Source organism: Triturus cristatus, chromosome 4_1 (assembly GCF_964204655.1).
Source record: "Triturus cristatus chromosome 4_1, aTriCri1.1, whole genome shotgun sequence".
NCBI lineage: Eukaryota > Metazoa > Chordata > Amphibia > Caudata > Salamandridae > Triturus > Triturus cristatus.
In genome coordinates, this window is record NC_140585.1 from 93,325,338 (window position 1) to 93,352,413 (window position 27,076).

Here is a 27,076-nt window from a genome sequence, read left to right on the forward strand (position 1 = left end):
TTGCTTCGTGTGTGGGCGCAGCGCCCCGGGACTCGATGGGTCAGTCACACCTCACCTTACAACAACCCCACTCAGAGGGGCCAGCCACAGTATACCTCTCAAGGTGGTTCGTAATGAAAGGAGGATGCATCTAATGATCTCCAAAGCTTTTTGTTTGAAGGGCTCCAGGTAGAAGCCTGCAGCGCAGGATTGCTAGACCCCCTCAGGAAAGATAGCCATTCCTGCCAGATTTTAAAGCTCACTTCAGACGCATTTTTCCATTTGCAAAGAATCACTTTACATGCCATTGTTAACATTAAATCCATCAGCTGGCGATCTTGGTCAGTTGTTATTTGTGGGTCCAGTGCCCCCTAAATGACGTAAACAAATTCCTGTATAGGTTTTATCTTGAAAACATGAGAAATGCAATCGAATATCCTCTCCCAATAATCCCCTAATGAAGAACAGGAAAAGAGCATATGCGCAAGATCCCCAGTACCTGACTGACAATTCCAGCACACAGGGGAATCTCTTAATTTACATCTGAAAAGCCTGTCGGGCGTCCAAAAGGCCCTGTTGAGAAGCATATATTTCGTCTGAAATAGAATGGGTGAGACTTTATGTGTAAGGGAAAACTTATGAATCACCTCCCAATCAAAGGATATGCCTGATAGATTTGGCTCCGCCTCCCATACGCCTTCCACTCTTTTGTGTTTTTTCATGGGTAGGGGCAACAACATTTTATATACCTTCGACACAAAGTGTCCATCATGTATTAATCGTGGGATATGCTGTATTAGCCAAGGGACATAAGGAGAGAAGCTATTCGCTGTCAGAATCGATTTAAGTTTTAGGAAATCATAAAAATCCATCGGGGTAAGATCATGCCTATGTTGTAAGGTCGAGAATGGCAGCGGAGCCCTATCATCATACAAGTCCTTCACCAAATTAATGCCCTTCTTGGACCATAACTCCCAGAATATACTACTACCCTTATGTTTAAGATGGGCATTCCTCCACAGGGACATAAACGAAGATCTGGCAAATGTCAAGTTTGTTTTATGTGTTTGGTCGAGTCTAAGTAAGGCCCTTCTAGTATTAAGCATGATATATTTAGAGTGAGGAAGGTGTGACAGGTCCATCGTAAGGAGGGCCTCCAAAGGCGCGTGATCCACCAGTGCCTCTTCAATATTAATCCATAGTGGTGTATATGTAGGGGATTTTAACAGCCACTGAGCACCTTGTTTGCACAGAAACGCTGTCTGATAGCACCTGAAGGAGGGGAAACCCAGACCGCCTTTGTCTTTTGCTAATTGTAATTTCTTCAGTGAGATTCTGGCCTTCTTGCCCTGCCACAGAAAATTCCCAAACACCTGATCCACCTTAGTAAGAAAAGCATTAGAGAACGTCATAGGGAGCATACTGGCCAGATAGTTGACCAACGGAGTCGACATCATTTTAAGCGTCTCTGCTCTACCCCACCAGGAGAGAAACTTTGGTGACCAACCGTCTAGCAATGTAGAAATCTTTTTCAGGGTCAAATCTTCATTTACTTTCAGCGTGGAGATCAGATCCTTATCAAAATCCAGCCCAAGATATTTAAAACACCGAGGCTGCCATGTAAGCCCAGAGTCTCCAATAATCCCCTTATCCCCAACACTGTTCAGAAGTTTGACCTCCGTTTTATCCTTGTTGAGTTTATATCCAGAGACTCTGGAGAATTCCTCAATGTCAGTCATGAGCGCCGGAATCGCTTCCTCCGCTCTTTCCGACATTATCAGCACATCGTCCGCATAAGCCGTTAATTTTACAGTGCAATCACCAAACGGTATACCCGCTATATTTGGGTCATGCCTTATATGATATAAGAACGGTTCAATCGCCAACAGGAACAGTGAGGGTGACAGGGGGCAACCCTGTCTTGTGCCTTGTTGTAAGCAGAAGGGAGAGGAAAAGGCTCCACCAGCCCTAACACGCGCCGAAGGGCAGCAGTAAAGGGACATTACCAGTTTAGTAAATGACTCCCCTAAATTGAATTTACAGAGAACAGCACGGAGGAAGGACCAATCAACCTTATCGAATGCTTTTTCAGCATCTAGTGTTATTGCTGCAGTCGGTGTGTCTAAAAGTTTCGCTTTTTCTAGCACGTGCGCCAGAATTCTTGTGTTGTCACTGGACAAACGATTCTTGAGGAAACCAGCTTGGGATGGATGGATCAGCTTCGGGAGAACCCCCTGCAGGCGGGCGGAAAGTATCATGGCCAGGAGTTTGCAATCAATATTAATCAATGAGATCGGCCTATAGTTTTTCGGTAGCGAGGGGTCTTTCCCATCTTTAGGAAGTACAGCAATTATGGCCTCAGCCAAAGTACCTCTAACTTCACCGGATTTATTAATACCTTGAAATAGCTGTAGGAGGGGGTCGACCAAAAGGGAGGGGAAGGTTTTATAAAATTTTGCAGTGAATCCGTCAGGGCCCGGGGCTTTCCCTACTTTTAAGCGTTTAATTGCAGCCTCTATCTCTGAGGAGCTAATTGGACCATTAAGATTTACCCGGTCCTCCTCCGAAAGCTGTGGGAGATCACATTCATCTAGGTATTCCTTAATTCTAGATTCCTCCACCGCCTCATTTTTTGCATAGAGGTCCTCGTAGAAAACTCTAAACACCTCCGTTATTTTGTCAGGGTCTGAATGCGAGTGTCCTAATGCATCCTTAATGACACTAATAGAGTTCTTCTGAACCTTGAACTTTAAGTATGAGGCGAGGTACTTACCTGCCTTATTAGACTCACAAAGCTTAAATCGCCTGCCCTTGTCAAGCCAGACTCCCGCTCTCTCACTAACTATTTTATTATATTCATATTTTTTATTCGCCAATGCAGCAAGAGACATCTCATCCCTATCTTTTAGATGTTTAATCTCTAGATTCCTAATGTCCATCTCCAAAGCCTCCAACTTCTCATTATAAGATTTATTCATCTCTGACCTAATTTTGATACACACTCCTCTTATAGTACTTTTCAGAGCCTCCCACCTAATGAGATCGGACGTGTCCCCTTGTTTATTAATCTGAAGGTAGGAGGATATCGCCTCCTGGACTGTGGACCGGTGCTTGTCACTAGTTAGGATTTCATCATTCAGCCTCCAAGCTGTCTGACGAGAGGATGGTTTAACATTCGTAATTGTTAATGAAATGCACGAATGATCCGATAATACACGAGGCTCAATGGTTGTAGAGTCTAATCTAGGAACGCCATTCTGTGTGATAAGGAGGAAGTCAATCCGGGAATATGAGTCGTGTGGTGGAGAATAGAAAGTATAATCCCTCTCCGTGGGATTCTGGAGTCTCCAAGTATCTACCAAGTGGAAACGCTTACACATACTAAGAAAAGCTTTATGAGCTTTCGTTGATTTAAAGATGCAGCGTGAATCTCTATCTAAAATTGCATCTATTGGAAGATTGAAATCCCCAGCTACTATGTGCAACGCATTGTCCGGAATAGTCTCAAGGTGTTTAGTCAGTTTGTCCCAAAAGACCAAGTCGCTAGTGTTGGGTGCGTACACGCTAGTAACATAGAACTCTGTATTATCCTTACTCATCTTGGCCGTGACCCATCTGCCATCCGCACTAACTTCAGACGATAAAACCTCCACCTTAGATTTCCTCGCAACAAGTATCAGGACACCATTCTTTTTATTCACAGCCTCTGTACCAACCACCTCATTATAAAATGTATTCCTCAGGTGGTAAAACTGCTTTGCTTCAAGCTTCGTCTCCTGGAGCAAAACGATATCACCCCTCAGTCTTTTAACATAATCTAATATCTTCTGTCTCTTCACAGGCTGGTTCAGGCCCTTAACGTTGAACGACAGTACCTTCAGTCTGTCCAAATTACCTACACCCATCGGCGAGCTAAGTGAGTTATTTAGCATCAGGGGGTTGCAGCAACATCACATCAATCATATACTTCACAGTGTAAACACACTTAAAGCCGCAGTAGTGCCCAGCACCACCCACACCCACAAGAAGCAAGAAGATGGAAACCATGCAAGCCGGAACAAACAAAAATAAAAGCAAAAAACAAGGAACACATACCCGTACCCAAAAAACCCCCAGCCCCCCACCCTCCCCACCCCAACTGAACGAGTTAGACATGGTGACTGGAAAGAGAATGCGTCAGAAACCCCTCCCGTGCATAGCTGTTACTGAGAGATAAGAACCATGGAACAGAGGAACTATCCCCCTTAAACTAAGGCCTGTTACCACCCCTAAGGCATCAACACCCCCCCCCACCAGCGCAACCTTCGGGCACCTCATCAACCATTCTAGCCCAGCCGTTTAAACAACAGCCCACCCCCGTCAATCGCTACAAACCCACTCAATAAACCTGTGAAACATTATACATGACCATTAGCAATCTTGGCCCGTTAAACTGAAACCCCTCTATTCGAAAGGTAATAATTCTAAAACATATCATGTGGCCAAGTACTCTGAGCATCTGCAACTGCATACTGCCAATAGAACTGTCTTTGGAGAGAGCCCCGAGGCAGGGAATATGCCCCAGGCAACCTGCCCCTTCAAGTAGCATTAGCTCGTACAGAGCTGTGTTCACTTATAACCTGAGGTTGAGGCCTGCGCAACTGCCCCCAATGAGGCGCTTGTATCCATGTCCTGATCGTCCGGCCCATCAAGCATGCGTTTCAATTTCAAAGGATCAGAGAAGAAATGAGGAGACCCATGGATCAACACACGGTACTTTGCAGGGCCAGCAAACCCATACTGGAAGCCCCTTTTCTTTAGCATTGGTCGCAGTGCCAAGAACGCTTTCCTAACCTCCACCGTCTCTTTGCTGTAGTCCTGTGAGATGTATACCTTGACCGATTTCCATAAAATATGGTTGTTTTTCCTCATGAAGTCAAGAATCTGTTCCACATGTTGATATCGCAATGGCTTGCACACAATCGCTCTGGGCCCTTTCTGGTTTTTACTTATCTTGCCTGGCACTCTATGAGCCCTATCAAACTACAGAGGATGGTGAAAGGACAGATTAGTAGCCTGGGTAAACCAAGACTCCAGGAAAGCCCCACAGCTAGCATGCTGATCCTCTGACCCCTCCGGAAGGCCAAAAATGCGTAGGTTCCCCCGTCTGTTCCTGTCTTCCAACTCCGCCAGTTTCCGCATAGTTTGATCCGATGATATGCATAAGCGGTTGATGGCTGCACACGACTTTACTTCTAGATCCTCAAGTCTGCTGATCCTCGACTCTGCCTCCACCAATTTTGCATTGGTTTCGCGATTATCCTGCATGATAGCCGCCACCTCATCTTTGGTTGCCTTAGCTAGCTCCCTAACTTCATCCAGTTTATTAAGTATCAGTTCCATCGGGTCGGGATTACCTTTCGCCCCCTTGCTGGGTGAACTAGGATTCGATTGATCAGATTTGAGCCTCTTCATGCTTTTCATCGATTCTTTACTATCAGCCATGGTAGACCATCGTGTAGGTACCTTTGCCAGACAGAAATGTCCCAAAGTGCTTCAGCCTACTCCTATGGAGTACCTCTTGATCGCCGTTCCCTCTGCCGACTGGTAGCAGCCAGGTAAATCTACTTTGACTTAAAACATTACCACGCGTGCAACTAAGGCTTCATCCCCTGGCGCCTTCCCGTCCGCTAGCTATGTGATTGGAGGATCTCAGAACATGGCGCTCGTGTTACCCACCAAGCGCAGAGGTGCGTGATCACATCATGGAGACCAGTGAAGACGAACAGGGAATGGTCGCGCCTCCACTCACCAGGACCATGGTGCAAGGCACAAGATTGCAGGCGAGATCACACGGTAGCAGGGAAGCCAGGTAGGCTCAGAGCAACACGATCACAGATAAGAAGGATCACCCCCCACAAGACAGCGCCTGAGACAGCTACAGCTCCACATCCCCATGTAAGGCTCCTCGAACTCCAGATAAGTAAAGCAGAGCGCGCCGCCGGCGGAGCATCAGATTCAACTCTGTAGGCTTAGTTCCACCCTGGAGGGAGCCGATCATTCCATGCGCTCTGCCACGATGACATAAACACCACCCTCATTACACGGGCAGCACTGAAGGGGGTAGAACCGGCCTCACATCTCAACAATTCACAGCATCAGGGTACGATCCAGTAGGCACACATCCCTCGCTTAATGCAAATAGCTCAATATGCTCCAAGCACCCCACAGATTCTGCAGCAGAAGCGTCAGGGCTCTCCTTCTATGTCGCGGTAGCCGCCATTTTGTCTATGCAACATGCATCAACGACTGCCCATCGCGCTGCGCAGCTCCTCTGCCTCACCACAGATGCGCTCCTGCGCATATACCGGCTGAGTTCCGATAACCGTCGCACTTGGCCTCGATCCACTCCGGCAACTGCCCGGCCGCCGACACACCTCCAGTCACGTGGTCCCGTAGTCTGCCGAAGTCCTCACGGGCATCGGGCGGATCGCTTAAGGCTGCGGCCGAGCCGCTTCCCAGCAGCAAAAAGTCTCCAAACTTCGCCTCTCAGGCCCCCTCACCCTCCGATCACTGTTTCCGCCATCCGATGCTGGATAGGAGCGGTGAGACCCGTTCCTCTGCCCTCATTCGTTTCACGCACGGGCAGAGAGAATCACCGAGCCGCCATCTCTCTCGGCGTCCAAACCACGCCCCCCACAACGCATAGTCTTTACTACACATTTTTTTACAATGCATTTGCTTTTATCACGCATGTCTTTACAACGAATTTTGTTGGAAAGTTATATATGGTAAAAACAAATACGTTGTAAAACTTTAGGCCATCCACGTCATTGTGAGGAAACAGAGGCTCTTCGGTTTTCTCACAACGACGTGCACTGCCCCTCAGACTGCTGGAACAAGTAACCATGAGGAGAGAGAGGAACCACAAGGAGAGACAGGTAAGGGGGCTCTGGCCTGGGGTTGGTGTTACTATTTTAGGGCAAAAGGGGGCCGGGGGGCCTGCAGGGTTGTGTTTTGGGGTAGGGAGACGACTGGGGTTAAGGGATTACGATCTTGCAGTGGTAGTGTTTTAGGGTAGGGAGAGGACTGGGGGTCCGGTGAGGGTAATTTAGGGGTAGTGTTTTAAGGTTTAGGGTAGTGCCGGGGTCGTGAAGGGTAGTGTTTTAGGGTAGGGAGAGGACTGGGGGGGGTGAGGGTCGTGTAGGGGTAGTGTTTTAGGGTAGGGAGAGGATTGGGGGTCGGGGGAGGGTCGTGCCGGGGTAGTGTTTTAAGGTAGGGAGAGGACTGGGGATCAGGTCCAGCAGGGGAAGTGTTTTAGGGTTTAGGGTATGGAGAGGGCTGGGGTTCAGGGGAGGGCCGTGCAGGCGTAGTATTTTAGGGTAGGGTCCTGGGGGTCGTGCAAGGTAGTGTTTTAAGGTAGGGAAATGACTGGGGTCAGGGAAAGGTTGTGCAGTGGTAGTGTTTTAGGGTTTAGGGTAGGGAGAGGATTAGGGCTCAGGGGGGTAGTGCAGGGTTAGTGATTTAGGGTAGGGAAAGGATTGGAGGTCAGGGAGAGGGTCGTGCAGGGGTAGTGTTTTAGGGTTTAGGGTAGGGTCAGGGTTGTGCAGGGTAGTGTTTCATGGTAGGGAGAGCACTGGGGTTGGGGAGGGTCATGCAGGGGTAGTGATTTAGGTTTTAGGGTAGGGAAAGGATTGGGCCTCGGGGGGACATGCAGGGGTACTGCTTTAGGGTTTAGGGTAGGACTGGGTAGTGTTGCTGCAGATCGGCGCATACAAATTCTCCCTGCTTCCACGGACAGAGTAAATCTACAGTCACACGCGCAATCACTCATCATACGCTAGGGCCCATCACACTAAATTCACGCTATTACTCTATCCACACTGAATATTGGAGAGAAAACCTAAACCAATCTGCATCTACAATGAGGTCAATGCGACCGTAATGACATTGCCTTGAGTCATGATTTTGAACGTAAGAAATACATTTGAAACTCAATGAATGACAAGGAATAAACACCCGACACTGTAATTCAAACAAATGCTTGTTTATCTAAAATTAATCCAAAAGTAAAGTCAAAATCATTATTCTCATAGTTACCTATTCTAGCTAAATGGGACAGGACAGGTCTCTCGGTAAAGTCTCTCGAGCCGCCGTCCTCAGCATAGGAAACGTCCAAACGCGATGAAAGAATGAACCAGCGAATGAACATGGACCCTCTCTAGTCTAACATACTTATAGTGTATGTTGCAAATAAAGGTAACAAACAAATGTTAGATATCCGTTGAGCCACTGAGCAGAGCGAGCAGGAAAGGAAGTCTTTTAGATACATTTAGAAAACCTCTGCTAAGGAAAAATCACAAAAATAAAAAGACGGAAGAAGGAAACTCGAGTTTGCAAATGTTTCTTTCGTAAATGCTCTTCCTTGATATCTTAGCTGAGCCACCGCAGCATTGTCATTGTTCATTGTGGCTTTATCCTTGTCCAAGGGCAATGAACTCGTTCCCGGAGCTGCTGTCCTCACGGAAAACTTTCTAACCAGGCAAAGGCTGTGGTCAGGTGACTCTCGACCATGTTCAGCAAGGCCTCTCATCACAATTCGATCACTAGAGCGCAGGCTGTAAATGGCAGCCATCTTTATCTAGGCCGAAACGGACCATCTTAATTAAAAGAGACAAAAACAACGTTACCACATCATAATAATTGTACAGTGTTAAACCCCTCTAATACCCATATGTGTATGTACTTATCTAGCCTTCTGCAACACAATAAAGCATTAGTACACATTATTTAAAACGCACAAACACAAAACAAATAGCATTTGTGAATAAACCGCACATTATTATTAAGCAACATATATGCATCCCACGTGTAGTTTCTCTCATTAGTAATATTGATTAGTCCGGACAAAACAAACTATTAATTAGTCATTACAAATTAATGTTTTAAAATCATAACATATAGACAAAACTGGAGCTTAAAACTCGATAAATTTTCCACAGAAAACTCTGCTCCAGCAATCCCCCCTTTGGTGATATCTTATCACCACAAAAACCACCCAAAAAGAAAAATGTAGTCCCAATTTTAGGAGAAATTGAAAATGTCTTTATGGAAGTACACACTCTCCCTCAACTCTTCTAATTCTATTTCTTGTGGATCTCTCCTTGACCTCTTTTGTTTCTTTTCAGCATTGCTTCTAATTATTCTCTTTTTCCCTCCCCTGTTTATACAACACAAACACCCCAATCTTAATACCAATAAAGCTACAATTATGCATGTCAAAGGAAACAATATTTTACCAATAATGGTACTACCTATCTTAGCAATAAAACTCTTAACAGCAACTATCTTATTAGCTATTTTAGTCCAGACACTTTCAGCTTCAAGTGGTACTAATTCTTCATGCAAATCAGTAATATTTTTGATATAGACCTTTAGGTCTCTGCTTTCGTCAGGAATGTAAGTGCAACAATGTTGGACTTTCAGCATTCCACAAACTCCACCCTCTTTGGCGAAAAGAATATCAAGGGCAAGTCGATTTTGCATAGACATGGCTCGTACGGCAATCATTTCCGTATTCACCAAAAGAAACCCCCCAGCGGTACTTGTCGATAAACGATCCACCACTGTTGACAGTTTCCGAATCCCATATGCATTTAAAGAAATTCACACTGCTGGAATTAAAGCATTAAAGCACCAAAAATGTCACCCACTATCTCTGACCAAGTTTCTCTTTTAAAACGTGTTAGTAAATTAATGTGTTCCACATCTTCTATTCTATCTATATGAAAAATCTTTGGAAAGACCAGGCCCACATAACATGTGCCATACCAATGGTCAGGCAACTTGTAATAAGCCTTGTTCCCACAAACATAATACACTCCTGGGAAAACTGGATCTTCACCACCTTTAAAACCCCATCCTGTTGCAATGAAGTATGTATCATGACACTCACTAGTCCCAACAAAATATGTATCATATTGGGATTTCTTCCTGGTAATGCATAGCTTACCCTTCTGTGGTGCATCTAAAGCCAAAGTCGGACTGGCCCCATTTTTCAACTCTTTTCCCATCTCAATGTCCCAAATTGTCTCACTCACTTTATATTTCCCTGCCTTCTCATGAATGCTCTTTCTCCTTTCCTCTACCATGTTTAGGAAAGCTTTCTCCTCCTCTTTCAGACTGCAAGTTAAATTGTTTCTAAAAATGTAATCTAAGGTTAATTCTTCTTTCTCAATAAAAATCTCACCAAAAATATTAGCTTCTTTAGCCGGATTCAGCTTTTTATCCATAGGCAATTGCCCAAAAATGTTATCTTTGTTAGACATCTCATAATCTATTTTCCCTAACAAATAAAAAACACTACTCAGCACACTACATGAAATTCCATACGTAGCTGGTAAATGGTGATAAGTAACACCCTCTGAAACGGATGCAGGTAATTGCATACATACGTAGCAATCCCTAACTTCCATTGTCTTTACGTATTCATACAACAATTTTGAAAAAACATTACTAGAAAAATCATTAATTGACCTATCCTAAAACACCCCATAATAGCATTAATATTCCAGTACAGCAGCAGCACATTTTACACCATCTTTTCAAAAAGGCACATCTACTTTGATTATTCTCTGTGTTAGCCATTTTACTACTTTGGCAGTGTCTTTCGACTTAGCCCCTTCTACTCCACTACTGGGAAACTAGAACACTAGATTATTTCACACAGCTAATTTCAGATTTTCACTTTTCACTTTTCTCTAAGTGACTCCTTCAGTTCACTCAATTCGGATTTACATCACTTTTCACTTCCTCTTCAGCAACATCAAATTGTATCAGATCATCAACAACATCCTGTGCATCCGACTCTTCTCCAATGTCAGTCAGGATAACTTTTAGGATTCCAACAGTTTTCTCCTCAACCACTTCTCGTACGGTCCCCTCTGGATTTCCTTACTTTCTGCCTCTTCACCTTCAGACAGTGCCACATACGTCCATTCCGGTGACCTATACTTCTGATTAGGTTTTCTGATTCTCTTGATCTCCTCTGGTTCTTTTATAACCTTTTGTTTTTCACCCTTCGTTTGATTTTGACTGGACACCTCATTCACTTGTTCAGCTTTCGATGAATTTGCTCGTGTCAGTCTGTATCGTAACCTCTTTATTCTGTTGGGCCAAAGATCTCCTCTTACAACCCTTTTTGGTCTCACCTCCTTGTTATTTCTTTCTCCGATCCAAGTTCTCTTTCTCAGAACTCGACCCTCTGATTTCTCATTTTCACTCTCATCTGATTCTGTCTCATTTACCTCTTGTTTTTCAACAATTTTCTTTTGCTCCACAGTCTTTTCCACCACCAATTGAGACTTCCCTAATTCTGTCCCTCCTCGGGTCTCCGACACGCAATCTTCTTGCTGTCTACTTGTCCCTTCACCTTGCTTATCAGGAATGCTCCCTACACCTCCTCGGGGGTCTTCCGCAATCTGTCCCTCTCTATCTTCTACTGACCCTGCTTCTTCAGGTGTAATCTCAAGTGGATTTTCAACCTCTTCATCTGATTCAGGTGTAATCTCTGTGGAATTGCTCCTTTCTCTTCTACTGCTTGTTGGAACTTCAGGCACTCTTACAGAATCCGATCTCTCCTCTGAGACTCTCAATGTTTCTCTTGAAGCCTCTCTTGGAAAGGGGAGAGAATCATTCAACTCTCTTTCACCTTCACCTCTTTCAGGATTTCTCCCCCTTCTCACTGGTTCAGTTTCTGCATCATCACTGGAATCTGACTCTTCAAAATACTCCTTACCAGTCCCATCCTTTGGATTTGGAACTCTCAGAGTATGACTCGCATGCACCCAATTTTTTACACCGGCACACTTTAATGCAGTTGTCGTAGTCAGAATGACTTGTCTCGGCCTTCCCCACCTTGGAACCAAGCAATTTCTTCTCCTGTGCACCTTAATCCTCACCCAGTCCCCTGGACTCAGATCATGGGCTTGCTTCTTCTCAAGTGTGGTAGCGTCTTCTCCAACCTGGTGAAATACAGAATGAACTGCGTCAGCCAGGCCTTTACAGTAATCCAAAATCATGTCATCAGTTATTGTCATCAACTTATTGACAGGCACAAATGCATGTCTCATGGCACGTCCCATTAAGATTTCGTGCGGACTCAAACCTGTGGTTCTATCTGGAGTAGACCTAATAGTCATCAGCACTAGAGGCAAGACATCAGGCCATTTCATTCCAGTGGCTAAACACATCTTACCAATTTGGTTTTTTATTGTGCCATTCATCTGCTCAACAACGCCAGAAGCCTCTGGTCTGTATGCACAATGTAGCTTCTGCTGTATGCTCAATGCTTCACAAATTAAACCCATGAGCTCATTATAGAAGTGTCCACCTCTATCAGACTCAATGGTCACTGGGAACCCGTACCCAGGAATCAAATCTCTTAACAGTAACTTTGCAACTGTTATTCCATCATTTCTCCTAGTCGGATAGGCCTCCACCCATCTTGAGAACAAACAGACTACCACTAGAACATACCTCAATTTGTTCACTTGGGGCATTTCAATGAAATCTATTTGCATTCTGGTAAAAGGACCTCCTTCTCTGCCTATTGTTCCTAGACTCACCACTGTCTTTTTCCCAGTATTGAACTGCTGACAAATCAAACATCTCTGACAGATGCTCTCTGCAATCAACCTAAACTTTGCATTGTACCAGGTCTGCTTAAAAGACCTAATCATCGCATCCCTACCCAAATGTCCCTGGCCATGATACATTCTCGCCATTGTCGACAACATTGAGTTAGGCATGACTGGTCTACCATCTCTGTAGATCCAAACATGATCTGTTTCTCTTGGGGCACAACCTGCCTTGATCCAATCTCTCATTTCCTCATCTCCTGCCTCATCCTGCAACTGTTTCACTTCATCCCACGTTTCTAGGACATTAGTAAACATCACAGAACAAAAAGACATTTCCCTCTCTCGTGCCCTATTAATCGAATGATTGTTTTTAGCACAATATTGTGCTATGTCATTGGCAAATCTATTACCAAGAGTAACAAAATCATCTCCTTGTCCATGAGCAGCACATTTCACAACTGCTAACTCTTTAGGCAGCTGTATCGCCTCAAGCAATTTCCCAATCACTTCAGCATTCTTTATTGGAGTCCCACTCGATGTCAAGAAACCTCTCTGTAGCCAAAGCTGGCCAAAGTCATGAACGACTCCAAATCCATACTGACTATCAGTCATCACAGTCACTCTCAGATTTTTCCCAATTTTGCAAGCTTTTGTCAATGCCACCAATTCAGCCACTTGAGCAGATCTCACTCCTTTCAAAGACGAAGCTTCCATAACTTCTGAAACCTTGCACACCGCATATGCTGCACTCAGCACACCATCATCAGTTCTCAGACACGATCCATCCACAAACAGCACATGATCACTGTCAGGCAACGGTAAATCTCTTATGTCTTGTCTTGGTGTTGTGCAATAGTCAAGCACATCCAAACAATCATGATCAACATCATCTCCAACATTCCCATTATCAGCATCTGGTAACAACGTTGCTGGATTCACATTCACACATCTCTCAAGAGTCACATTTGATGCTCCCAGAATGATTTTCTCATATTTAGTCAGCCGACTATGTGACATGTACTGAGTCCTGCTTCTTGTCAAAAGAATTGCCATATCATGAGGTACGAACACCCTTACAGGATATCCCATTATTATGCCCTCACTCTGTTCCAAACTTCTGCATGTAGCAGCTACCGCTTTCAGGCAACCTGGCAAACCCACAGCTACGGGGTCAAGTGTCGATGAGAAGTACGCAACCGGCCTTCTCAGTTGTCCGTGCTTCTGAATTAACACTGAAAGTGCACATCCATTTCTCTCACTACAGTACAACTCAAACTCTTTCTCATAGTCTGGCATTCCCAAAGCAGGGGCTTCACACATTCTGCTCTTCAGCTCTTCAAATGCTGCCATTTGTTCACCATCCAGTTCCAATGGGTCTCTCACCTCACTTTTGGTCAACTTAATCAGTGGCTTTGCTATCAGGGAGAAATTACTTATCCACTGACGACAATAACCCACCATACCCAGAAACATCCTCACTTCTCTCTGGGTCATCGGGGCTCTCATTCCTCTGATAATTTTGATCCTGTCATCGGTCACCTTTCTCAGACCCTTTTCAATATTGTGTCCAAGATAATGCACCTCTTTCTTGCAAAATTGCAATTTGGCCGGAGATACCTTTAACCTCCATCTGCCAGATGATTCAGTAAAGCTATGGTATCTACTTCACAAGCTTCACGTGTCTTCGATGCCACAAGTAAGTCATCAATATACTGCACTAGCACTGAGCTTTCAGGCATGATCAAACTCTCCAATGACTTTTTCAACAACTGATTGAATATCGAAGGACTCTCTGTATACCCCTGTGGGATACGACACCATGCTAAAATACGCTGGCCAAACCGGAATGCAAAAATTGGCTGGCTGTCATGATGCAATGGAATTGAAAAGAAAGCATGACACAAATCAGTCACTGTGTACCACTCAGCATCATGAGGAATCTGATACAAAATCACTGAAGGGTTTGGCACAATGGGACAACATGCCACCACAATTTTGTTAACTTTCCTCAAATCCTGTACAATCCTGAACTTTCCATTAGGTTTCTTCAGCCCCATTATCGGTGAATTACACGGGCTACTCAGTAATTTTCTCAAAACACCCTGTTGAATCATTTTGTCAATTATAGGGGTTATTCCCTCTATTATCTCTGGTGTCAGTCTGTACTGTGGGATATTAGGGTAAGTGATTCCCTCTTTCACTGAAATCTTCACTGGATCTACATTATTCATCAGTCCCACATCTTCTCCAGTAAAATCCCAAACAGCTGTTTTCACTGTGTGTCTCAACTCCTGAGGCAAATCATCTGGATTAAACACAGCATATGTACCAACAATCTCACTCTCTCTATTATCTAGAGTCATCCGGTACAAAACATCCTCATCTGGTGTCTCAAAAGCTATTCCATCCGGAGTACAAACAATTGTACAATTCATCTTGCACAATAGGTCCCTACCTAACAAATTCACTGGACTGGTGTCACAGACAACAAATCTGTGCATGTCTGAAAATTTCCCTATTTTTACCCTTACTGGTTCGGTAAGACGAGTCTTAATCTGTGTATTGGCTACACCAACTACTTGGATTGCTTCGTCCGAGAGAGGAAGATTTCTAATATCTGCTGACCTGACAGTTGATCTCGTCGCTCCTGTGTCTACCAAAAAAGTAACACTCTCCCCATTTATTTTTCCATCTACAAATGGTCCTGCCTGGTCTATTTCTAGAGTTGCACCAAGTATGCACTCTTCCTCCTCTCTTCGGCACCGTCAATAGTCCCCTTCAGACTCACTCCCCTCATTCTTTAACCAGTACTGCTGTACCAGGTTAGAACGTCTCGGTTTGTTTACCTGCTCATCATTGTAGAATCCTGAGTCCTGGTTATACTTTAGGGACCCTCTATTCTGCGGCAAGGGCGGTTTTGGCTCTTGACTCTGCTGTCTGACAACCTTCTGCTGTTGCTGCTGTTGATTACACCCCTCGTTCTTCACCTGTTGATTTAAGGGTTTACTTTCATTACTCACTAATGGTGGATTGGTACACTCGGATCTCCAATGCCCCAATTGTCCACAGTTGTGACAAGGGAATTTCTTTTTAGCCTCCTCCAAATTGCCCTTCCCTTTTCCTGCATATCTGGGTCTAATTCCTGGATTATTTGCCTGTTCCATCAACTGTGCTTCTTGTCTTTCAGCAACTTTCACCTGAGCCCACATTGCTTTCTCTTTCAGCTTTCTCTGTTTTGCCTCAATCTCATCACTGAAGTACTTTGCATGTCTCAAGATTTCATCAATCTTTTTACTCTGCCAGTCAACTGTATGCTCACGTATTCTTTCACTTATTTCAGTTCTCAGGCCATATACAAACCTGTATACAAAATGACTCAAATCCTTATCACCCAGGTGTTCATCTCAACTGAACTGTTTAAAAGCCAGTATCAGCCTTTCGTAAAAAGCATGAACTGATTCTTTTGTTTCCTGATGTGTTCGATCTATCTTAACCCAGTCTGTCTCTTTTGGGGGTACTTTATTTTTCAGGAATACAATTACCTGATCATATTTCTTCATGACCTCTGGATCTGGTGCTCCTGTTTTTGGATCTCTTGGATACTCTTTAGCAGGCCAATCTACAACTATTTTACACTCAGCCCACAAGTCTGCTGGAACAATTATATCAAACAGACTATTCAGGTCAATCCACAGCACCTTTGACAATTTCACAAACCTGTCTACCTGCCTATACCACTCGACAGGCTTTTCTCTCAGTCGAGGGAAATCATTCGTAAATGATAAAATATCCTGTCTAGTCCATGGGACATGTACATATCCTCCTCCAGGAATCTCTCTCATAGGATAAGCATCCACTGGTTTCTCCTTTTCTCTCACAGGAAACGCTGAGTAAGTCCTGTCCACTGAATCTTCCCTTTTCTTGTACCACCTATCCTTCCACTTTTCTACATCACCCCATTTTCGCAATAAAGCAATCATTTCCTTAATCTGTCCTGTTCTGCCAGCACCATTTAGATTTTCAATATCTCTGTCTGTAAAATCCACTCTGTAAGGTTTCTGCAAAACTTTCACCTTATCCATGTCAACTCCCTGTTCACTCACTATTGCTCTTAACCTTTCATGTGTATTCTTAGCTCTCCAGGTGATGCTCTTACACATAAATAACAATTCTCCATCATGATGGTTTTTGAGTATGTCTGTAGGAATTGTCCCTGCAATAAGCTCCTCCAATTCCATGTGCAACCTGGCTACATCAATTGCCTGTGAATCTTTATCCTTCTTCTGAAGAACTTTCAACCAATCATTCAAATCTTCAGCTGTTATTTCAGTAGACTTTTTCACTGCACCCACTTGTTCTGTCATCCTCTGTGGTTCCAAAATTGTTCCACCCAAACAACCAGTATTCGATCCTGAATTAGGCTGCACATCTAATCCTCCACTACATGTGTCATGTCTCGACTGCCTTGAATCATTTCCTCCTGTTCTCACTCTTGATTCCTCTAAAGTACAAGTACCAACCAAACCATTCCCAACATAAGGAACTGTCAAATTATTTTCACCCATTCTTTGTTTATCAAAAATAGGCACAACCGGACCAATAGTTACAGGCACTGTAACTGCTTCAAGATTTTTCGTCAGCTCGCGAATTTTCTCAGTCAGCTCAGATGTGGTTCTGGCTAATTCTCTTGTTTTCTCTTCACTGACTCGATTCTCTCTCTCACGCTCTCTCTCTCTCTCCCTTTCTGTGAAAGAGCTACTACTTTTCAGATCAGGTGTCACAACCTCAGTTTTAATAATTCGCAAAGTATCTCTTACAGGAGTAGAAACTGGCGTACTCTCTTCTGGTTCTCGTCTATACGGAGGTGGTCTCTTGTAAATCATATCATCCAAGACCTCATCCTCATAATCAGTAACTCCGTACCTTCTCACTTCTGTATCAGGCACCTTTCCTGCACCTTTCCTCCCTTCCGCTTCATCAACAGTCCTCATAGGATATAATCCCTCTGACATACTAGCATCTCGCCATCTCCTCATTCGATCATGATGAGTTTCACGATCATATTTCCTCCCAAAAAAGGACCTATAATTGCCTCCACTCCTCTGCTTTTCTCGCTCATGCACCTCATCTTTCCATTCCACCAACGCCTCAAACTGTGTCGGCCTTGGTCTAGGCTCTAGACACATCATCTTCTCTCGTAAATTTCTCAACACGGCCAGATTAAATGAACCATGTTCCGGAAATGCTAAGACACCATCATCCTTAGTATACTTAGCCCAATTATCCAACCATATACAGGTATGATACCCATATTTCGCAACCATGAAGGATGCAGGAGTTCTCGTCGGAGGTAACAATTCACCTTCTCTAGTTATCACATTTTTATCTTTGTCGAACCACCTTTTTATTTTACCGAACAAAGATTTTTTCTTCCTTTCTTCCGGCTGGTAATACATTTTAACGTTTACCAATATTCTCTAGTCCCTTCTGTTCAGTTGTGGATCTTCGTCCAATAACAGCGCGACTCACACCAACGCACCAATCCTGGAGCGTCTACGTCACTCTGTACTCCTTCCAATCCCTGCGCGGCTCACACCAACGCACCAATCCCAGCGCGAGCACTGTTCTGAGTCACTATCCAATCACAGCGCGGTCTGTATGACGTCAGCAGTCGCTGCAAACTCATCTGCTCTGTCTCCTGTCACTCGTCTACCCCTCCTTTACAAAGCCTTTTTAGTAGACTTTGTTTCAGATTCTACAAAATCTATTAGTTACAACATATAAACATCTCCATTGTCTGCTTCGCTAACCACAGAATAGTATAGAAAATCTTTCTCACAAGAATCCCGCTTCTCTCTAGAACAGCGCTTACCTCTGCTCCACCACGGAATAATCACTTTCGTTGACACAGTAGCACATCCCTCTACTCTGCCCTTCTAACATGCATCCATTAACTGTTTCCTCTAGGACTGCTCCAAAGAGTCTTACAATCAACTAAATGCTCATACATTCACGCACTTTCACACCAGAAAATGTAGCACATGCACACAGAATCCTGCCTTTCCCGAGAACAGCGAACAATCTGTCCCGCTTCAGAATTATAACACACGTTAACCAAGCAGCTTACCTCTGCCCAGTTCTTCAAACAAGCTTAGAGAATACCTATTACTACTCCAGCGATAAGCTTTAACGGCAAACCTTATGGATCCCTGGGACTTAAGACCAGAGTTTCACAGATAACCTTCGCTTCCATACACACTCCTTTTATACCGAAAATATGTCTCTAATAGTAACACACGACGATGTCACTGATTCCGAACCCAGACACTGTGACGCGCAACTTCAATTGTCACACGTTTTTCCCCGCATACGTACAGGGCCAACAATCCCGATTTTCCCGAGAGCAGCACTTACTTCCCTCTGCCCTACTACGGAACTGTCACCAGCTCCCAAGTTCCAGAAGCCGTACACACTACATTAAACTCAACACAACGACCTCAACATATAGTATTAATACATATACCAACATTAATCAATAATCAATAAATCAAAGCCTATGTACAAGCAATCTAATCAGATCAAGACAACGATCACAACCATCATACTGCTACCAGGAAACTGCTGCAGATCGGCGCATACAAATTCTCCCTGCTTCCACGGACAGAGTAAATCTACAGTCACACGCGCAATCACTCATCATACGCTAGGGCCCATCACACTAAATTCACGCTATTACTCTATCCACACTGAATATTGGAGAGAAAACCTAAACCAATCTGGATCTACAATGAGGTCAATGCGACCTTAATGACATTGCCTTGAGTCATGATTTTGAACATAAGAAATACATTTGAAACTCAATGAATGACAAGGAATAAACACCCGACACTGTAATTCAAACAAATGCTTGTTTATCTAAAATTAATCCAAAAGTAAAGTCAATCATTAGCAAAATCATTATTCTCATAGTTACCTATTCTAGCTAAATGGGACAGGACAGGTCTCTCGGTAAAGTCTCTCGAGCCGCCGTCCTCAGCATAGGGAACGTCCAAACGCGATGAAAGAATGAACCAGCTAACGAACATGGACCCTCTCTAGTCTAACATACTTATAGTGTATGTTGCAAATAAAGGTAACAAACAAATGTTAGATATCCGTTGAGCCACTGAGCAGAGCGAGCAGGAAAGGAAGTCTTTTAGATACATTTAGAAAACCTCTGCTCAGGAAAAATCGCAAAAATAAAAAGACGGAAGAAGGAAACTCGAGTTTGCAAATGTTTCTTTCGTAAATGCTCTTCCTTGATATCTTAGCAGAGCCACCGCAGCATTGTCATTGTTCATTGTGACTTTATCCTTGTCCAAGGGCAATTGGACTCGTTCCCGGAGCTGCTGTCCTCACGGAAAACTTTCTAACCAGGCAAAGGCTGTGGTCAGGTGACTCTCGACCATGTTCAGCAAGGCCTCCCATCACAATTCGATCACTCGAGCGCAGGCTGTAAATGGCAGCCATCTTTATCTAGGCCAAAACGGACCATCTTAATTAAAAGAGACAAAAACAACGTTACCACATCATAATGATTGTACAGTGTTAAACCCCTCTAATACCCATATGTGTATGTACTTATCTAGCCTTCTGCAACACAATAAAGCATTAGTACACATTATTTAAAACGCACAAACACAAAACAAATAGCATTTGTGAATAAACCGCACATTATTATTAAGCAACATATATGCATCCCACGTGTAGTTTCTCTCATTAGTAATATTGATTAGTCCGGACAAAACAAACTATTAATTAGTCATTACAAATTAATGTTTTAAAATCATAACATATAGACAAAACTGGAGCTTAAAACTCGATAAATTTTCAACAGAAAACTCTGCTCCAGCAGTGTAACTTACCTTAGACACTTTTAACAAGTGTAAGCCTTTAGCACCCATTCCTTTGTGTTGTAATGGCATGTGTGGCAAAGGCATATGCGTGGCAAAAGAATGTGTTGTAATGGAAGGTCATTGTAAGGGTACTAGCATAGTAATACCTGCTTTGTAATGGCACATGTGGTATTAATAAGCGTAGTACAGTCATACATTCCAACAGACTAATGGGTGTTTGACTTTGTCATTTACAGTCATACTTCACCAATGGGAGCGTACCCACCTCATCTTCACTTACTCAAAAAAGAAGCTCTCAACATGCTAGGCAAAGGAGCAATAGAAAAAGTTTCCCATTCCCAGAATGTAATGGGTTTGATTCCTGTTTTTTCTTAATCAAAAGGAAAATAGGGGAATGGCGACCCATTCTGTATCTTTGAAAATTAGATAAAATTTCTACGTAGGCAATCCTTTCGCACAGTCACCCTTTTAGGCACCCTGCATCTCCTAAACCACAGGGTCCACATGCCCACTCTGGATTTGCAGGATGCATACTTCTACATCCCCGTACACCCCAAACTTACAAAATTCCTACTTTTTGCTGTAGGCAGCACCCACTACCAATTCAAAGTCCTCCCATTTGCCCTCACATTGGCTCCCCACATTTTGCACAAGATGCCTAGCACCTGTGGCAGCTTCTCTCAGGAAGGACAGTCATCGGGTGTTCCCCTACCTTTACGGCAGGTTGATAAAAGCGCTGACGGCTTCCCAAGCATCGAAGGCCACAGAAGCTTGCCTAGCATTGTTTCACAAACTAGGTCTCACTGTAGATTGTCAAAAATTGTCAACTTTTCCATCCAAGAGAATAATATTCCTGGGCACAGCCTTAGATACTATCCAAGACAAGACCTTTTTATCCTAGGACATACAGTGAAGGCTCAAGGAACTGGCTCTCAAACTATGAAGGAAAAAGTCAGTTTTAATGCATCTGACCAAATGGCTCTTGGGCATGATATCCTCAGCAATCAATCCTAAAGATGAGACCCTTACAGGAAGAGCTACAAAAATATTATATTCAAACAGAAGGATTGCTCGAGGACCTACTGAAGATCACACCAGGTATGATGGAAGCACTAACATGGTGGTTCCAAACCACCCACCTGTGAGAAGGCCTCACGTTTCTACCTCAAATACCCGTCTTCATAATAACCATGGATGCCTCCTTAGAGGGTGAGGGCTGTCATGTGCAAGACCTGCAAATTTTAGGAAAGTCTCCATTACAGAAGAGCATGCACATCAAATACCTGCAACTCAAAGCCATCTATCTCAGTCTTCAAGATTTCCTACCAGGGATAGTAGGGTCTCTAGTGTTGGTAAGGACAGACAATTCCTCCAGCATGCAACACAAGATCGCTGATGCTTTCCAAGGAAGCTCAGGAAACCTGGAGCTCTCTAACAATACACAGGATGTTCACAGGACAAGCTATCTCTTAGCAGATATGCTAAACAGAACCAAGAACAGCTGCCACAAATGGAAGCTGGATCAGTCGGCGCTGGACAGGATCTTCTTTCTGTGGGGCAAAACAGCATTAGATGTCTTCACAACAAGTGTGAACCGCAAATACCAGTTCTATGCAAGTCGGCATCCACATCAAGGGTGATGGGGGGATGACTTTTCAAACAGATGGTCTAGGATCTATGCATAAGCTTTTCCCCCAATACCGCTCATACCCAGGTGGCCCAGACAACATTGGTTCACATCAGAATCCAACCAAATTCACCTGCATCCATCCCTAACACTCTTAATAATGATCCAAGGCCAGTTCCTTCATCCATACCAGACTTCTTTTCACTTATGTGCATGGCTCCTGAATCCCATGAACTACGTCTTCTTAATATTCCTCCAGACTGCAGGGAAATTCTCTCAAAGGCAGGGACAGCTGCCACAATAAAAATAAAATGCTAACTCAGCATATCCCCTGTCCCAATAGACCACGTCTGTAACTTTAGCATCATCTTGAACTGCAAGCTATTTATGGAGAAACTGGTAAACACAGTCTCCTCCACCAGCTTCCACACCATAAACATCCTCCACAAGAATTGATAGTCACGCAGGTCCTCGTCACCAGCAGGCTGGACTACAGGAACACACTCTACATTGGAATCACTGCACACCACCTGAAGAGACTACAGACAATAGAAAACTCAGTGGCAAGTCTCATAATTAACCTCCTCAGACGGACCCACATCACACTCCACCCCAAGAAGCTACACTGGCTCCCGATCCAGAAGAGATGCCATTTCAAGAAGCTGACCCAGGCATGCAAAGCCCTGCACAACGAAGGGCCAGCAAACATCAACAAATGCATAACCTTCCAACAACCGACTAGACACCTATGATCCACCTCCCTCTTCCTCGCGGACACACTCTGTATCTGCTGAGGCAACAGCAGAGGATGCTCCTTCTCACACCTGGCAGTCAAAGCTTGGAACAACCTTCGCCTCACCTCAGGACCTTCTCATTGCTCTGGGAATTCATAAACGGACTCAAGACCTGGTTGTTAAAATGAAAAGATCACCAGAAAGCAACTAGCAACTCCAGCACCTTGAGACCCTCACTGGTGATTTGCAGCATGAATGAATGAATGAATGAAATAATTGTATAGGGCAACGTTCACTCCAAGGAATATCTTGGCGCTGTATGCTGGGTGAAAAGGCACCTTCCAGAAGGAGTAGGAAAGCTGGCATAGTCTCAGAGATACAAGTTAAAGAAAAGACCAGGCCGTGTTATCTGGAATACCAAAAATCCAAGTTTTCAAAGACTTCCTGAATTTAAGTTCAGTTTGTATGTGTCTGAGTTGAGTTGGCAGGGAGTTCCATGCTTTGGTCCCAATGGCTGCCAGGGTCTTTCCGCCCCTGGTTTTAAGTTTAAATTTGGGTATTTTTAAAAGGTTCTCTGAAGATGAGTGTAAAGTGCGTTGCTTGATGTATGGCTTCGTTCTGGCATTGAGGTATTCTGGTCCAGTATTATTAGCTGTTTTATAAATGATGGTAAGAACCTTAAAAAGAATCCTCTTGTGGATGGGCAGCCAATGAAGGGATTTTAGTGCTGTTACAATCTCTAGGCAAATTGAGTACCAGCCTCGGTGCAGCGTTCTGGACCACCTGTAGTCTCTGTGGGACTTTTTTGTTTGTTCCTGCATAAAGACTATTACAGTAGTCAGACGGGATAAAACCAAGGCTGCTACAACCGTCTTTTTGGCCGACGTTGGGAGTAGATCAAAACATTTTCTGAGCGTTTTTATTTCATGAAAACAGGTACCTGCCACCACAAGAGCTTGCTTGTGGAAGGATAGTGTATGCACTTTACACATCCTTGATTGATAATGGAGAAACAGTTGAACTTCTGATCTTTCCCAGGAATTTAGATATGTCAGGTACATTAGTAATAGATTTATATTTGGATAAAAGTAGTGAATTCAGTTTAGCAGTTTTTAGCAAACTGATAATCATACTTTTTTAAGGGATTCAGGATGCTGCCAACTCAAGAATCACTGACAGAATATCGACTACAGAAATATCGTCGTCAAAATATCGGAGGCGAAATATCGATGTCCACAATATCGAAGTAATTTCTACATTATGGTAAGTTAAAAAATAATGAAGAAAAAAAATATTGCTGTCAAAAATATTGTTGTTAAAAATATCGTTTTTTTATGTTTAAATAATAATGTAGAATAAAGTAAATAATACATAAAATTAAAATAAACATAGTTAAAAATACTTTAAAATGTTTAAGATTATAACCAATACATATAATGTAAAAATCAATTAAACATATACGTATACAATATAATATATATACTTACTTAATAATATTTATAAATAATTATTTTATTAACTTATGCATTGTTAAAAAACATTTTATATATTATAAGTTTATACATACACATACAACAATAAGAGAAATACAAATATAAAAAATATAGCTAACAAATTAAAAAATCACAGTATTTTTTATCTTTTTAAAATAAATTGTACACTACATTAACTAAAACAGTAGAGAAAATATTTGCTAGTGGAGGGGAGAAAATTACTTTTCCCACTCTAAAGAGTGCAACAGTAGAGAAAGTGTTGGATAGCGTAGGGGTAAAAATTACTATTCCCACTTCAATAAGTGCAACAGTAGGGAGAGTGTTGGATTGCGTAGGGGTGAAAAATACTATTCCCACTCCAGAGAGTGCAACAGTAGGGAAAGTGTTAGATAGTGAAGGGGTTAAAATTACTATTCTCACTCCAGAGAGTGCAACAGTAGGAAAAGTGTTGGATAGCGTAGGGGTTAGAATTACTATTCCCAATCCATAGAGTGCAACAGTAGGGAAAGTGTTGGACAGCATAGGGGTTAAAATGACTATTCCCACTCCAATAAGTGCAACAGTAGGGAAAGTGTTGGATAGCGTAGGGGTAAAAATTACTATTCCCACTCCAGAGAGTGCAACAGTAGAGAAAGTGTTGAATAGCGAAGGGTTTAATATTACTATACCCACTACAGAGAGTACAACAGTAGGGACAGTGTTGGATAGCGTTGGGGTTACAATTACTATTCCAACTCCAGAGAGTGCAACAGTAGAGAAAGTGTTGGATAGCAGAGGGGTTAAAATTACCATTCCCACTCCAGAGAGTGCAAAAGTAGGGAAAGTGTTAGATAGCTAAGGGGTTAAACTTTATATTCCCACTCCAGAGAGTGCAACAATAGGGAAAGTGTTGGATAGCGTAGGGGTTAAAAATACTACTCCACCTCCAGAGAGTGCAACGGTAGGGAAAGTTTTGGAGAGAGAAGGGGTTTAAAATTACTATTCCCACTCCAGTGAGTGCAACAGTAGGAAAAGTGTTTGATAGCGTAGGGGTTAGGATAACTATTCACACTCCATAGAGTGCAACAGTAGGGAAAGTGTTGGATAGAGTAGGGGTTAAAATTACTATTCCGACTCCAGAGAGTGTAAAAGTAGAGACAGTGTTGGATAGCGTAGGGGTAGAAATTACTATTCCCACTCCAGAGAGTGCAACAGTGGGGATAGTGTTGGATTGCGTAGGGGTAAAAATTACTATTCCCACTCTAATAAGTGCAACAGTAGGGAAAGTGTTGGAGGGCGTAGGGGTAAAAATTACTATTCCCACTCCAGTGAGTGCAACAGTAGAGAAAGTGTTGGATAGCGTGTGGGTTAAAATCACTATTCCCACTCCAGAGAGTGCAACAGTAGGGAAAGTGTTGGATAGCGTAGGGGTAAAAATTACTATTCCCACTCCAGTGAGTGCAACAGTAGGGAAAGTGTTAGATAGCGAAGGGGTTAAAATTACTATTCCCACTCCAGAGAGTGGAACAGTAGGCAAAGTGTTGGATAGCGTAGGGGTTAACATTACTATACCAACTCCAGAGAGTGCAACGGTAGGGAAAGTGTTGGAGAGCGAAGGGGTTTAAAATTACGATTCCCACTCCAGTGAGTGCAACAGTAGGGAAAGTGTTGGATAGTGTAGGGATTAGAATTAGTATTCCCACTCCAGAGAGTGCAACAGTAGGGATTGTGTTGGATAGCATAGGGGTAAAAATTACAATTCCCACTCCAATGAGTGCAACAGTAGGGAAATTGTTGGATAGCGAAAGGGTTAAATCTATTATTCCCACTCCAGAGAGTGCAGCAGTAGGGAAAGTGTTGGATTGCAAAGGGGTTAAAATTACTATTCCAACTCCAGAGAGTGCAACAGTAGAGAAAGTGTTAGATAGGTAAGGGGTTAAAATTACTATTCACGCTCCAGAGAGTACAAAAGTAGAGAAAATGTTGGATAGAGTAGGGGTAAAAATTACTATTCCCACTCCAGAGAGTGCAACAGTAGGGAAAGTGTTGGATAGCGTAGGGTTAAACATTAATATTCCCACTCCAGAGAGTGTAACTGTAGGGAAAGTGTTGGCTAGCAGAGGGTTACAATTAACATGCTTATCAAATAAATATGTTTTTATTAAATAACCAATTAATAATGATTTAACAATACATTAATTATGAATACAATAAATTAATATTAATAATTACTTTAATAAAATTAAATTACTTCCCACCCTATTCCCCTATAAACCCACAACCGGCTCTCAAAATAAATTAACACAATTAATATATTTATCAATTAATAAAAATTAACTACCAATTTATTATTAGTTACCAATAAAATATCAATACCAAAAAAAAAAATAGTAATTACTTTATTATAATTAATTTACTTCCCACCCTATTCCCCTATAAACCCACAACCCACTACGGTACTAAAACGCAAAATTTACTTAAGAAAAATTAGTAACTTCTAAAAATGTAATACACATATTTTTTTTAAAAATGCAATACATAACAAAAAATATAGAACACATACATATAAAATACATACTAAAATACAAAACTTACTAATATAAACCGATAATCACCAATATTCTTGATATCGATATTCTGTCCCTTCGATATTTACAACTTGATATTTCTGTAGTTCAAAATAAAAAACTCAATATTATTTCTGTGTACGCAACTCGAAACAGATAGATTTATGAGATGGTTGATAATT

At 42.8% G+C, this 27,076-nt stretch overlaps 1 protein-coding gene across 5 annotated transcripts in view; it reads left to right on the forward strand.

The window, feature by feature from the left end:
- LOC146839635 (uncharacterized) overlaps positions 1–27,076 on the forward strand; it is a 533,093-nt gene that overhangs the window by 397,504 nt on the left and 108,513 nt on the right. For 2 of the 5 annotated variants that reach the window (XR_014980691.1, XR_014980692.1), the window contains exon 7: positions 23,998–24,118. The exons of the other annotated variants lie outside the window; for them this stretch is intronic. The gene's annotated coding sequence lies outside the window, so the exon portion shown is untranslated. The remainder of the gene's footprint in view (positions 1–23,997; positions 24,119–27,076) is intronic. 5 annotated transcript variants of the gene reach the window in all.